Raw genomic sequence first — 13,475 nt, 5'->3', positions numbered from 1 at the left:
AAAAAAAAAAAAAAGACGAAGAGAATCAAATTGGATTAATTGTAGATTTATATATGAAATATATTTAATGTTACTGTTCTTGAAATATTTTATTTTAATTGTACTGTATATTACTTCTCTTGTAGTTTATTACTGTTTCCTTTCTTCATTGTTTCTATTTTCATTGCCGTAACTTAGATAATAATAATAATAATAATAATAATAATAATAATAATAATAATAATAATAATAATAATAATAATAATAATAATAATAATAATAATAATTACAAAAATCTGCTGTGAGTTATTGCCAACTCATTTTCATGATACATCGTTCATTCCACGTTCGGTCGCGGTCTAAAGTGTTCTTATTTTTTAGTGTAGTGTCTTCGTTGGTGTCTTTTTCAAGTATTTTATTAAATCGAGTTTGTTTTAGAGGTCAAGTACGAGGTAAGGGTCTATTTTTGTATATGCCGTTGATTTTTGGAAAGTTTAGATAGAGGAAATTGAGAAATTATGTACAGCATCCACTGTATAGGCCTAGGCCTATATTACTCTTCCCCTAAGCCCGTGTGGGCAAAGCTAATGCAGAGGTAAATGGTCACGTCATTAATGGAAAAGTGGAGAAAAGGTTCTTGAAAATAAGAACAGGCTCATTTATAAAGCCGCATCCACCAGTATCTGCAACCTTAAGTTAGGGATTGGACTTTGGGATAGCCTATAGGTCTATCAGTTGAGTCATCGGCAACCATTATGCGACCTTAACCCTACCCTGATGGATAGGTGTCTTGGGCACTGGTCATATTATGCGTAGTTCTTTCTATTTTATCATTCGTGTACATCATAGTATTCCATTTTGGCCAGGAAGTTATTTACCATCCATTATCCTATGCTGTACTGTGGTAAACCCGTGCAATATGCTGCGAGGGTAAGATTATAGAATGGTACAGTAAACGGTTTGTAGAAAATGAGACTGGCTTGTATTGTATATTGTTGTGGTTTGAATGTTTTTGATAATGATTCCTGGCAGAAATCCATAGTTATTGAGTTATGGTGGGTCGACTACCATAACTGGAAAGCTATGGGTTTGCATTAAATATTGTCATCAATTATGTTTGAAAAACCATTAAATGTAGTGTACTTGTCTAATTGTGTTGATATTTGACCTTAAAAAAGTTTTCCTAATAAAAAAGCAGTTACCGTTATCAAAACCAAGTAACAGTACAGTGATACCTCTGGATACGAAAGTTTCTGCTTACGAAAAATTCAGGATGCGAAAAGTGATTCGAAGATTTTTATGCCCCAGGATACGGATAAAATTTCAGGATACGAAAACCTTACGAGATCCCAACTCTTCGCCGAGAATAATTTTAAAAAGCGCGCGCCGCCAGACTTTGAACTTGGGTAGACTTACTTACAGCCTCCCGCTCACCCATTGGTTATCTCCCTACTCAGACGCTAGCTGACGCCATAAGATCCTGCTTTCCTATTGGTCGGCAACTATCCCAGCTTGCCTACGCACGGGCGTTCATCTCTCTCTCTCTCTTTTCGTTCCGACCGCGGTATCGTTAACAGACATTGTGTGTTTTCGCTTGTTTGACTTAGTGTTAATATACAGTACATTCGTACTCCACGTGTTATCGTTAATAAACATTCGTTACTGTGCACTGTACTGTATTAGTGTTTACTATACATAGACTGTATATAACGTACGTAGTGTATTATATTACGTATTACTGTAGCCATGGGTCCCAAGAATGTTGCCGAAGGAAAGAAGAAGAAGAAGACGATGCTCTCGATGGAGACGAAACTTGAAATCGTTAAAAAGTACGAGTTTGGCATGCGTTTAAGTACGATCGCCAAGGAGTATGGCCGGAATCCATCTATGATAGGCACCATCCTGAAGCAGAAGGCGGCCATAAAAGCAGCGACACCTTCTAAGGGCGTCACTATTTTCTCCAACAAGAGAACCCATGTGCATGACGAGATGGAGAGGCTGCTTCTTGTGTGGATCAAGGACAAAGAGATCTCAGGAGACACCATCACTGAGACTACAATTTGCCAGAAGGCCTCCGGCATTTTCGGTGATTTTTGTGCGTGCTCAGGCCGAAGAAGGAGCAGGAGAAGGAACATCCCAGCAGGAACCCCCAGAGTTCAAGGCTTCTCGTGGGTGGTTCGAGAAGTTCAAGAAAAGGACTGGCATCCATTCAGTGGTACGGCATGGGGAGGCAGCCAGCTCGGACACGAAGGCCGCCGAAGCCTTTGTTAAAACGTTTGAAGAGTTGACTCTGCAGGAAGGCTACAGTTCGCAGCAAGTTTTCAATTGCGACGAAACTGGGTTTTTCTGGAAGAAAAGGCCTCGTCGGACGTTCATCACGGCAGAGGAGAAGAGGCTACCCGGACATAAGCCTATGAAGGACAGGCTTACCCTTGCTTTTTGTGCAAACGCCAGTGGGGACTGCAAGATAAAGCCCCTGCTGGTGTACCATTCAGAAAATCCCCGAGCCTTCAAAGCCCACAAAGTCATCAAGGAGAACCTTCCCGTGATGTGGAAGGCGAATGCAAAAGCCTGGGTAACGAGGCAACTGTTCATTGATTGGGTGAATGTCTGCTTCGGTCCGACTGTCCGAAAATATTTGGAAGAAAAGCGCCTCCCTATGAAATGTCTGCTGGTGTTGGACAATGCTCCAGCTCACCCTCCTGGCCTCGAGGAATATCTTCTGGCCGAGTATTCCTTCATAAAGGTCCTACATCTACCGCCTAACACCACCCCTCTCCTCCAGCCCATGGACCAGCAAGTCATTTCAAATTTTAAAAAATTTTACACGAAGCATCTCTTCAAGAGATGTTTCCAAGTCACAGAGAGTACAAACCTCACTCTGCGTGAATTTTGGAAAGATCACTTTAACATCGTGATATGCCTCAAACTCATCGATCTCGCTTGGCAGGAAGTTTCGAGGCGTACCCTAAACTCATCTTGGAGGAAGCTGTGGCCTGATGCTGTCTCTGCACGAGACTTCGAGGGGTTCGGGAAGCCTGGAGGCGAAGCCGAGATCATTGACGATCCTGAACCAATTCAGCAGTCTGAGGTGGCTGACATCGTACATCTTGGTACGTCCATGGGGCTGGAAGTTAGCGCGGAGGATATAGATGAACTTATAGAGGAGCACCACGAGGAGTTGACGACGGACGACCTGAAGGAGTTGGAGACGATGTAAGTGAGTGATGTTCAAGAGCAGTTCTCTAGCGGTGATGAGGAGGATGTTACACCTTTGAAAACGGCAGACATCAAGGAAATTCATGCATGTTTCCATAAAATGGCAGACTACGTCGAAAAGGAACATCCAGAAAAAGTTTATACCAACCGTGCGCTTCAACACTGCAATGACGTTTGCCTAACGCATTTTAGAAATGTGTTGAAAAGTAGGCCGAAACAAGCTTCAATGGATAGTTTCTTATTAAAGAGGCCAGCGGTATTAGTAGACGAAGGTGAAAGTGAAGAAAAGAAACAGAAAAGAGGAAGGGATGAAGAATTAGAAGGTGAAAGTAAAGAAAAGAAACAGAAAAAAGAAAGTGATGAAGAAGTAGAAGGTGAAAGTAAAGAAAAGAAACAGAAAAAAGAAAGTGATGAAGAAGTAGAAGAGATTTAGAAAATATGAAAAATGTAAAGTTATAAAAAAGCAAAAAAAAAAAAAATTCAATTTTAAGTTTTATGTTACCGTTAAGTGTTAAAGTAATTTTTTCTTTCATTTTATAGTTTTCCATACGTAATGTTAAGTGTTAATTATTTCTGCCATTTTTTTATTTCGTAAAGTTTAAGTGTTAATGTGTTAAGTGTGTAAATTACTGTACGTAGTCTGTCACTTGTTACGTTTTCTGCCTTATGCCATCCTCCTCTGCCGCGACTTCGCTATCGGACATCGTCTCAATCAAAAGGTAAGTTTCAACTTTTTTGTTACACTAATTAACTGTAACCTTTTTTTCAGAGTGTACAGGTATCAATCCTTAATTTAGGTGTACATACAGGGTAACAATACACCTTCACTGATCTAAATGCTTTACATACAGTACAGTACCGTAACTTTTATACAGTAGTAAAGAAAACGGACCGTTTTCTTTGGGCTTGGGGGGGATAACTTGGCTATAACTACATTATTGAATAATCTCATATTAGTTTCTGGAATGGATTAGGCTGTTTTTAACGGTTGTGTTAATTATTGAATGATAGAAATGGCTGCATTGCATGTTTATTACTACAGTTTAGCGTGTTTATGAAAGAAAAGGTGACTTTTTGTAAGGCTTGGAATGGATTAGGCTATTTACATGTAAAACGCGACTCAGGATATGAAACCGCATCTTGAACGGATTACTTTCGTATCCTGAGGCATCACTGTATTGAAACACGTTCAGAATGCTAGAACTTTTGTTTGCCACAACTTCCGGGCATAGAAAACGGGTTTCTATCCCATTTGGTATGGAGTTGTTTGTAAGTGTTAATAACTATATTACAAATACCTTGTAATACAGTAATTGAGCTAATGATTTATTGGGTTTTACCCTGCCGTATGTTTGCTTTGCTCACGATTAAACATTATCTCACTGCGCTTGTTTTGGCAAGCGAAATATGTTTCGCTACGCGCGTTAGCCCCATGAGCTAATATTTTAGCGATGAGTATCTATTATAAAAACTTAAAGGGCTGAATACACACTATAGGTTTTATGACGACAAAATAGCAAAATGGAAATTTTTTATTAAAATCTATAACTACGTTAGTAGAGGTTTCTGCTAGTATTATATGGTATTCAAAATAGTGTATTTGAAGAGGTAACTATAACATGAAAGAGAATCAGAAGATAAATAGGGGACTACGACTCCTAGTTTAAGAGTCCCTGTCCGGAGGTAAGCTCCGGGCACTTTACAACGACACTATTTAATTATACGAGTTTCAATGTGGTAACTAATATTGGACCATTCTAATGGAATGCTGTGAGCTTGACCCATGCAGGACGAATTTTACTGTAGGCCGTAACTTTGTAATGAATTATAATTTTGCAAGAATATCTACTTTCGGTATTATTTCAGTTTACGCTAAATTAGGATATTTATTCCTTTTATTCATATATATTTTTGAGATGTACGAAAAAGTTACTCTGTAAGGACAGTGAGACGAGCTATCACCAACGACAACTGACTGTTTATTCAAACATACGTGGGAATATAATACAGGGTCCAGACGGAAAAGTAGCATGCGCGCAGGCGCCAATTCGGCTTGAACTAACCGCCATAATATGTGTGTTTTTTCACACGTACAAATACTTGAATTACAAGTCAATAGAAATAGGTAATGAAATGATAAATACATGAAATTGTAGCTCTGAGGGAGCGGAATAAATATATACAGTTAGCCACAGTGTGGCGAAAGGAGAATTTAAATAAAATAGAGAATTCGGTGAAATTGCTGGACGACAGAGGGAGTGATGTCCTTACAAGTACTCCCCCCCCCCACCCCCCAAGACATCAGGCGGCGTAGAGGGCTGATGAGAATAATCTTCGCATCGTTTCGGGCATCGGAGGGTTCCTCTTGTTCTTGAACGGAGGGGCGCGTCGGCGGTCGGCGTATGGATCGCTACCTCTCGTCATCATTTGTTGCTTTTCTTCTCATTGAGTGCCTTGTTTTGAGGTGGCACTCTTGGATCTGCCAGGTCCCGCAGAAGCAGTGTCGCTCCCTTCGAGAAACGCCGGTTTCACGCGGTCTATTGAGAACCAGTCTTCTTGGCCATGCACGTCGAGAGGGAAGGCTTTCGTCGTTTTTTTGATTACTCGGTAGGGGCCTCAATAAGGTTTGGTTAGCGGCTGTCGAAGAGCGTTGACACGGACGAAAACATACCCGCAGTCATCCAGGTTCTTTGGCTTGAAATGCTTAGTTCTGTCCTGGTAAGTTTTAGGACATGGCCTGAATTTCCTGGCGATGTCTAAGATGATCCAGCTGCGTGTCGTCGGTTGATGTGGGAAAGAATTCGCCGGGGACTGCGAGCGCCTCTCCGTAAACCTTTTTGGCAGGCGATGGCTCGCCATTTGCGCGAGGGGCGGTGCGAAGGCTGAGGAGTACCCAAGGAAGTTGTGATTTCCAGTCCCCGTCGGTGCAGCTCGCCATCAGGGACGTTTGCTGCGGGGTTGTATGCCGTGGTGCTGTGGAGAGTCGTTCCCATCAGGTTTGCCAGAGCGAGCCATATCTCCGACAGGAAAGCGGGGCCTCTGTCTGTCGTGATGTCGTCAGGAACGCCAAATCTGCTCACCCAGCTTGACAAAAGGGCTTCGGCGCATGCTTGGGTCGTAGCTTCGGTCATTGGTGATGCTTCCAACCACCTCGTAGAGCGATCGATGATTGTCAGCAGGTAGCGACCGGATCCCGAAGCCGGCACCGGTCCCACGACGTCGATGTGTATGTGTCCGAAACGTCTTTTCGGTTGGGGAAAATCACCTATCCCCGATTCGGTGTGACGGCTGATTTTGCTTGATTGGCAGTTGATGCATGTCTTCGCCCATTCCCGGGTGTCCTATTTGATCCCTGGCCAGACGAACTTTTCAGACAGAAGGCGAGCAGTGGTGCGTCCTGAGGGGTGTGAAAGTCCATGGATGATGTCAAATATTTTTCTTCTGCGGGAAGCTGGAATCCAGGGACGTGGGCGGCCGGTGCTGGTGTCGCAGAGGATAGTTACTCCTGCTGGCCCGAGGGGAATCACAGTTATGTTGAGCGCGGATGGCCCCGTCAGGTGATCCTGTGCCTCTTGGTCGGTACGCTGCTCGGATGCGAGGTTGGCGTAATCGATTCGCAGGTGGATTGCGTCGATTTCAATCCTTGAAAGGGCGTCCGCGACTGGGTTTTTCTTTCCGGGAACGTAGCTTATGGTGCACCCGAATTTGGCGATTGCTGCGAGATGACGTTGTTGTTGGGAGGACCATGCGTCTGTCGATTTTGTGAAGGCGTGTATGGGGGGTTGATGGTCCGTCGCGATTGTGAAGAGTGTGCCCTCCAGGATGTGCCTGAAGTGGCGGACAGCGAGGTAGATGGCGAGAAGTTCCCTGTCGAAGGTGCTGTATCCTGTTTCGGTGGGTTTCAATTTCCTGCTGAAAAATACCAGCAGTCGAGGAGAACCATCGACGATCGGTTCCAGCACAGCCCCACAGGCGACGTTGCCGGCGTCGGTCGTCAGTCGCAGGGGTGCGTTATCGTGGAAATAAGCCAGGGTGGTGGCTTTTGCGAGGGCGTCCTTTGTCCGGGTGAATGCGTTTTGTTGGGGGAACCCCACTCAAGTTTCTTCGCCTTTCCCTTCAGGACGTTGTCGAGGGGTGTCAGGGTCTGTGCAACGTTGGGGATGAAGCGCCTGTAGTAATTGACCATCCCCAGGAACTCCTGAAGTTGGCGGGTGGTCGTAGGTATCGGGAACTTTCTGATGGCGTCCACCTTGGTTGTCATGGGTTTTACCCCGCACGAGGATACGCGATGACCGAGAAAGTCCACTCCTCCCGCGCAGAACGTGCATTTGTCGAAACTTACGACCAGGCCATTCTCCTGTAGGCGTTTGAGGACGGCGCGGACGTGCCTCCGGTGTTCCTCCTTAGTCTTTGAGAATATCAGGATGTCGTCGACATAGCAGACGCAGAATGGTAGGTCGCCCAGAATCTATCCATTAGTCTTTAGAAGATCGCCCATGCATTGCGTAGACCGAAGGTGTAGGATCCGAACGGTGTCACAATGGCAGTTTTCGGAATGTCCTCCGGAAATACGGGGACCTGGAAATAAGACTTGAGAAGGTCCATCTTGGTGAAGTATTTCGCGCCATGCAACGCATTTGTCAGGTCTTGCATGTTGGGCAGGGGGTAGTGGTCAGGCGTTGTGATGAGGTTGAGGCGCCTGCAGTCGCCGCAAGGTCTCCAGGTCCCATCAGGCTTCTTTACCATGTGTAGGGGAGATGCCCAGGGGCTCGATGATTTCTTACAGATACCCATGCGTTCCATGTCCTCAAAGGCGCGTTTGGCGTCCTCCAGCTTCTGGGGCGGGAGGCGGCGGAATTTGGCGTGAGTAGGAGGTCCCGTTGTCGTGGTGTGGTGGTAGATCCCGTGCTTGGAGGGGGATCCCGGCGAGTGTCGGAGCTCGGGCTTGAAAATGTCAGGAAATTCTTGCAGGAGGTCGGCGTAGAGCTGCGTTATTACAGCGGATAAGGACATTGTTGCAGGGCCGGCTCTTAGGGCGCGGGACTGGCAGGTTCCTGTGTCGATGAGGCGTATCCCAGCTACGTCGACAAGTAGTTCGTGGTGAGCGAGGAAATCTGCACCGAGGAGGGGGCGACTGACGTCAGCGATGGCGAAGGGTCAGGAATACGAATAGATATCCTGAGGGTCCTGGTCCCATAACACTGTATGGGAGACCCGTTGGCGGCGACGAGTGAGGGGTTGTCTTTGCTGGGACCACGGTCTAGGTCGGCTTGTGACGGCGGGAACGTTGACTGCATAGCGCTGGTGTCGACCATGAGTCTACGGTTGGAGACGGTGTCGAGGATGTAGAAACCATTCTTGTTTGGTTTCCTGCAGCTGCGATGGTGGTAGGTGGTCTCTTCTGGCGTCATCTTCTAGGGAAGTTGCACGGTGCCCTACATTTCTTGGCGTCGCTGCCGAACTGTTGGTGGTAGAAGCACCATGCTGGGTTAGGCCTAGGGTTCGGACATGTCGGTTGTGGTGGTTTCCTTCTTGCTAGAGCGTTGATCTCGTCGTCGTCGTCAGGAGGCGTTGCTGAAGAGTCTATGGAAGAGCGGCTGAAGGAGGAGAACGAAGACGATACTGATGATGCCCCGAGGCGAGATGCTTTGGAGGCCTCGTGGAGCTTCTGAGCCTTCGACTGGAGTTCGTTCATCGGAAGCGTGTCGGTGTCCGTCAATTGGGCCCTTACGACCTGCGGTAGGTGTCGAAGGAAAATCTCGCGCCGTCAGCCGTTGCTGTCGGTTTCGGGGAGCATTAGCAGGCCAGTTAACTCGTCCCAAGCCTCGACAGGAGAGATGTCACCCATGGTAATGAAATAATAAATACATGAAATTGTAGCTCTGAGGGAGCGGAATAAATATATACAGTTAGCCACAGTGTGGCGAAAGGAGAATTTAAATAAAATAGAGAATTCGGTGAAATTGCTGGACGACTGAGGGAGTGATGTCCTTACAACTCAAATCTTCTGCAAATTAAGAGTTATGGAAATATTTGCCGATGAATATTGTTCCTGGTTGTTACCTCAAGGATGTATTTACCCTTCCATGCTAGATTTTGTTTTTTGTCAATGCATTGTGGGTAAGAATGCCTGATCATTCTTTTTTTTTGTTTGGTTATGAATTAGGGGTACAGTTAAAATGCTGAAACCTGATTGGTTGCTTTGTTCCAAGATTATGCAATTAACTGCGATTTTGGAATTCATAGGTCCCTATAAAAACAGTGAGTGTCAGTTGACTGCTGTAGATTCCATTGTTTAGATGTGCAGTAGTTGTTGCTTCTCCTATTTTGAGGTTATTAGATGGTTTCAGAGCTAGGGAAAAGATTTCTGGGTGACCATTCAGTGCTACCAAAAAGTGATGGTTTCAGAGATAGGGAAAAGTTTTCTGGGTGAACGTTCAGTGCTACCAAAAAGTATTAAGTGTCCTAAGGTAAGTCCCGTGGCGGTATTATTACGCTGAAATACTAACCAACGTGGCTAACGCGCGTAATGAAACAATCAGCTAGGCAGAACATAGGTGCAATGAGATAATGTTTAATCGCAGGCGAAGCGACCATACGGCAGAGCAAAATCAATAAATCGTTAGCTTAATTAAGTAACTAGGTATTTATAATATGATGCAGACTGCTATGGACACGACTCCACAGAAAATGGGATGAAAAATCAAGTTTTCTTTGCTTCCAGAAGTCTGGCAACAAAACTCCAGTGTTTTGACTGTGTTTCAGTACTACAGTGAACCCTCGCTACTTCGCGGTTCGACCATCGCGGATTCACCACTTCGCGGATTTTTTCCATAACCCATATATGTATTTATGTACAGTATATATGTAGGTATGTATATGTGTATACATATAAATATATATATATATATATATATATATATATATATATATATATATATATATATACAGTATATATATATATATATATATATATATATATATATATATATATATATATATATATATATATATATATACACACACACATTATATATATATATATATATATATATATATATATATATATATATATATATATATATATATATACACACACACATTATATATATATATATATATATATATATATATATATACAGTATATATATATATATATATATATATATATATATATATATATATATATATATATATATATATATATATATATATACACACATATATATATATACACACACATATATATATATATATATATATATATATATATATATATATATATATATATATATATATATATATATATATATATATATATATACTGTATATATATCTAAAGTAGGAAGATGTGATGTAGTTCTAAGGGAAAAGTATGGGAAATATGTCTGGGTAATAAGCAAAGCTCTACCTCCAGTTTGTTTCTACATTATGATCAGAGATAAATGTAAACAAAACATTGGTTGCCATTTTTTATCGTGCTTTTTAGCATGTTTAGGAAATGCATGATATAAAATCACCTTTAATATTTGTGCCTGTTTTAGTTTAGGGTACTGTAGTACATGCATTAAGTGTTCTGTACATTAAAGGGTAGTTTGTTAACAGTACTACGTACAAGGGAAGGTTTTAAAAGTCTGAATATACATGTTGAATAAATAGGTAAATATGGTGTCACTACTTCGCGGATTTTCACCTATCGCGGCCGCGACTGGAACCTATCTACCGCGATAAACGAGGGTTCACTGTATTACAGTACTGTATTCAATTTTGATTAAAGAAAATTTTTTTATTGCAAGGACTTATATGTGTAGGTTAGGGTAGTCTCTTATTTTACCCAGTTTCTGTGCTCTCCTCCCCAAAAACGTTCTCCTACCCAAAAACATTCTCCTACCCGAAAACGTTCTCCTACCCAAAAACTACGATTTTCCACTGTGGAACCATATTATTGTAGTTATTTAGGGTTGCCTTGTACAGTATCGTTAAATCTGATTATTTGTGGCAGAATTAAGTGCAATTCTATTGACAGTTGGTTTCTGTTGGAGACACATTACCATTATTATTGTTATTATTATTATTATTATTATAATTATTATTACAAGCTATGCTACAACCCTAGTTGGGAAAGTAGGATGCTATAAGCCCAAGGGCTCTAACAGGGAAAAATAGCTAAGTGAGGAAAGGAAATAAATAATCTGTGGAACCAAATTATTGTACAGCTGTTATTTAGGAAAGCCTTGTACTGTACAGTACTGTATCTCTAAATCTGATTATTTGTGGCAGAAATAAGTGCAGTCCTATTGATAGTTGGTTTCTGTTGGAGACATTACTATTATTATTATTGTTGTTGTTGTTGTTGTTGTTGGTGTTGTTGTTGTTGTTGTTGTTACAGCAGGATGCTATAAGCCTAAGGGCTCTAACAGGGAAAAATAGCATAGTAAGGAAAGGAAAGAAATAAACTACGAGAGAAGTAATGAACAATTAACACAAGATATTTTAAGAATGGTAACAATATTAATATGGATCTTTCATATATATGCTATAAAAAATTAGAAAAAACAAGAAGCGAAAGAAGATAAACTAGTGTCCGAGTGTAGCCTACCCTCAAATAAGTGAAGAAAAACTGATGTTTTCTGCGACAGTGTATTTCTTCCAGATTCATTACCATAGATCATTGCAATAGCTTGACCTAAATATGGTAGGCTGGAAGTGTAAGAATGGATCTCACATTTTCCAGTTTTTTGAAATGTTAATTACACGTTTGTAGCTTAGTTTGGCATTTGCATAATTGTTTAGCCTAAAACTGTTGTTGCAAACAAATTGATTCCTCCCCTGTTTATGTTACTGTAATTTGACTAATACCAGTACTTGTAAGACTACATTAACCTACCTAACCTCACCAGAGTATATCGTCACAAGTATTCATGAATTATCTTGCTCCAAATGTAAGGATAAAATTTTTCTTTTAATAGAAAATGAAAGTTGTAAAGGCACCAGGTTATCCAGAAGTGACTGTTAAGGAAATTGAGAAAGTGAGCTGGCTAGACTACTTTGAATACAGTAATTTGTTGCGACATGAATACAGACCCTCGTTCTTTACAAAGGAGATTGATCAGCTCAAGCTGGTGTTCGGGCTATAAAAACGTTGAGCGAGGTGGCTGCTAACCACTGGCAGGAGTGGGGTCCAGCGTGGTAGTGTGAGAATACTCTTGCAATTGCCTGCACACTCACTAGCTTAACCATCTTTGGACTAGCCTCTGGAGACTGCAGACCTGTTCTGCTGCCTCTCTTTTTTTTCTGCTTCTGGCTGGTCAAACTTTGTTTCTTTTATCGTTTTGAAGATGATTGCACTGTCTTCTGAGGAAATGGCTTTCAGCTCTATCCAGCCACAACCAGCCGTGCTTGTGACACGTTCCGTTCTTTCTTAGAGACGTATCTTCAGAAACATTGCCCACAGTGCGGAGAAGTCTCCCTGCAACGAGTGTCAGGACTGCCCATCCTGAATGGTTCCGCCGAATTTGAAAGAAGTCGGAAGGGATTTTCCCATACTTTCTTTTTCTTCTGTGGTAATCCCTTCCCTCCTGTCTGTTTGTTCGGTCTTCTCTGGAGGACGAACAAGTAAGAGGAATATGCCTTTTCTCCTGCATGACTTTTGTGCCTGGAAGACCCTATTGCTTCCCCAGAGAAGCAATGGCACTTTCCTCCTATGAGAAGTCCTGCTCTTCATGAGCTGTAGCCTTAGCTGGGACTGTTGAATTCCCCCCTGAAGGATTGGTTTCTTGAGGAGTTGAAGCTCAACGCACAGAAGGGGCCTCTTTTACTTCTACCTGAATTAGGACTCCCTCACTACAGCGAGTGATTCTTTCTCAAGAATACTCCTACTCGACTTATCTTGCTAACTTGCAATTCATTGCCAACACGCTCTAACTCTTTGGAATGAGTGGAGGAGTTTGTTAGCGTTCCTGTGATTCGTTGCCAGCACGGTTTAACTCTTCGGAACAAGTGGGGGAGCACCCTCTCCTTCCATAAGCCATTGGGTTACTTATTACTCCTCCATATCAGCGACAGGTGCTTGCTTGCCAATTGGAGAACCGACACCCAGGGTGGTTTTTTCCTGTTGAGGTGGGGATTTTGTTTTACCATCCAATATCCCTTTCCTTCAAAATAACCTCTCACTCGTCAACCAGTAGCACAGTAACATCCATCCGTGCTCCTGCCACCACTTCGGTACCTGTACTTCGGTTTCAGGCCCCGACTCAATCAGCCTCCTCTTCCAAGTA

At 42.6% G+C, this 13,475-nt stretch overlaps 1 long non-coding RNA gene across 1 annotated transcript in view; it reads left to right on the top strand.

Moving 5' to 3' along the window:
* Positions 1-303: 303 nt before the first annotated feature.
* The window catches only part of LOC137647130 (uncharacterized), a 533,820-nt gene continuing 520,648 nt past the window's right edge, over positions 304-13,475 (top strand). The window contains exon 1 of the long non-coding RNA XR_011045531.1: positions 304-431. This is a non-coding gene — a long non-coding RNA (uncharacterized lncRNA). The remainder of the gene's footprint in view (positions 432-13,475) is intronic.

This window comes from Palaemon carinicauda, chromosome 9 (genome assembly GCF_036898095.1).
Source record: "Palaemon carinicauda isolate YSFRI2023 chromosome 9, ASM3689809v2, whole genome shotgun sequence".
Lineage (NCBI taxonomy): Eukaryota > Metazoa > Arthropoda > Malacostraca > Decapoda > Palaemonidae > Palaemon > Palaemon carinicauda.
The sequence above is the reverse complement of the archived record's forward strand: the minus strand, read 5'-3'. Positions and strand labels throughout refer to the sequence as shown.